Source organism: Leiobunum rupestre, chromosome 1 (assembly GCF_980474605.1).
Source record: "Leiobunum rupestre chromosome 1, qqLeiRupe1.1.hap1, whole genome shotgun sequence".
NCBI classification, from domain to species: domain Eukaryota; kingdom Metazoa; phylum Arthropoda; class Arachnida; order Opiliones; family Sclerosomatidae; genus Leiobunum; species Leiobunum rupestre.
The window spans coordinates 92,298,829-92,301,424 of record NC_143384.1 but is presented as its reverse complement, the minus strand read 5'-3'; positions in this window follow the sequence as shown (position 1 = coordinate 92,301,424).

Genomic DNA, 2,596 nt, shown 5'->3' with positions numbered 1-2,596 from the left:
TTTTAATATTTAGGCTTAGTTTCTCTATTCGGTGTTATAGTCGCAAGCCAGATTTCCCGCACGGTACTGACGAGTCCCAAATAGGACGAAACCGGTCTACCGTTGGATTTTCTGGCTATTTTATTTTATTTTATTTTATTTCATTTAATTTAATTATTCACTCGAAGATCTATTTGGTCCGAGTTTCGCGTTTTCATCTGCTCGAAGACCTATCGGTACGAGCTATTAGTAAGTTTTGAAATTTCTTCAAATTTGTTTAGGGTTTAGCTTTATTATCCCTTTTCATTATGGACTTATCTACTTATTCACCAATTTTTCATCCTGTTGAAATGTTTTAAACCGACTAAGAAACCTCCAAATAATGTATACCCGTTATTTATAAATCAAATTTCGATTATATGAGTAGCTTTTAGTCGCCAAAAATAGTTTTTGCGCCTCATATTCTAGTTTTCGGCGCCCCTTTTTGAACCGATTTGGCGCCCTTTCCATTTTTAGGGGGGTACATTGTACCCCTGTAACCCCCCGTTCCTACGCCACTGGTCCTGAACAGTTCTTTGAGCAGTTCAGGACTGGCGAATAGTTTTAACGGGACGACAAATGTCATCTACCTCTTAACTGGATTTTGCGACTGATAAAAACCCCTATCCTTAATTCTTAAAGTTTATGATTTAGTAAATAATCAAGCATTATTTGTCACACATCGTTAAATACGAAGTAATAATTTTTTAAAGATTTAAACCCTTTTTTGTATGATATAAAAATATTACATTTCGAAAGTGATGAATTTCAAGAAATAGTTTTGAATTTATAATATAAAAAAATAACTCTTTTTTTATGTGGTTAATTTAAAGCTCTTTTCTGGAACTATCTAATAGTGTATTTATATTTCGAGTTTTCTATCTCCCACACGAACCTTTAACCCCTCGAATGAGACCCTTCAATAAAAGTTTACATTTTGACGTCCAATAACCTGTTACCAATTCCAGTTAGTACTATACAGTCTCTGCCTCTGAATTTTTCTTGCTTAAATGTGTTAGATAGTCTAATTATGTTTAATTTATTATTATAAATAAAACGTTATTAAACTCAAAGCGAAGGGGTACTGAAATTGAGGTACGCTATATCAAAAAATGTGGGGTTTCGGTTAAACTGTGTTTATTCTAAGACTTTCAGCTTAAACCTTGGATATCACCGTTTTTCAGACAAATCTATCCGTGTTTAAAATTAAAATTAAATCCATTGACCCATAGTGACAAGATTGGTCGAAATCGTACGGAATGACCCTAATATCATTTTGCAATACATTTTAAATAACTTAATTTAAAAGATGAATATAAATGAGCACGAAGAAATTCTAATTGGAAGTGGTGTTGTAGAAGGGCCCCACTCTTGTTGCACTTGTACGGAAGACTTAAAAGCTGAAATTGAAGTTTTAAAACTGTGATTGGACGTACAGATCTACAAGCCCAGGCAAGTTAGAATTATGGTCAGGGGTGAAGTCAGGAAACGAGAAACAGCGGATTAAAAGGTTGAGCGAAATGAAGCTCTGTATTGAAAATATGAAAGATAGTTATGATGATGCCCGGTTCTACATGAGTAAACCACTTATGGCACTATTCCAAGTACTAAACACAGGGCCAAATGGTCAAATATTATTATTTGGAAGAGTGGAAGGAAAATAATTTCATTACCACTAAAGTTCCTCCTGCCGGGTGACCTAGAAAGTTTTGTTAGAAAACTACATGAGTTAAATAAAAGTTTGAAAGAGCGAGTTACGATATAACAGAATGCTTTTATTTACAACAAAGACTGAAGCGAGATACACTTTCTAACAGAGAGGGGAGACAACGTTTTACTTTCAGTTTTGACTCATCGAGCCCCGCCTATCTATATAAACATAGAGGTTTCTACCGTGGCGGTATCTATGTCACGATTCCGGCATACATATAAATTTATAAAAGGGCGCGTCTTTTAGTCTCTAACAAGTTTAATGCCAATGAACAGTTTTTAATTGACCTTATGCGTATGAGGTTTGTCTTTTCGTTAGAAATTTATGGCAGAGGTTTGGAGTTTTATCAGGCACTATTAGTAATATTTGTAGTACTTGCATTAATTTCATGTGATAGCGATTGGGACAAATCAATATATGGCCTACTCGACAACGCATCGATTCCACAATGCCGGAAAAGTTCCAAGTCAACTGTCCTATCACTCGCGTTTTTCTTAACGAGACCGAAATTAAGTTAGAAATCCCATCATCTTAGGTCTTGCAGTCTGGAACTTATTCCAATACAATAAAAGGGCTTCTTGGTACTAGTCCAAATTGTTACGTGACTTTTGTCTCGCATTTATTTACTGGATCCATATCGGATCAAGAAATAACGCAGACTTTTCCCCGAATGACTCTGTCACGGCAGATAAAGGTTTCATTATTGATAAACTTCCATACAAAATCAACGTGAAGCTAAATATACCCCCTTTGTGGGTGAGAGATACCAGTTCTCTAAGGCAGAGATTCAGGGGTTCCATATTTTCGACCGACACTTAATCTTGTATTGATAACTAACCAATTGTGGACTGTTGTGGCAACATTATC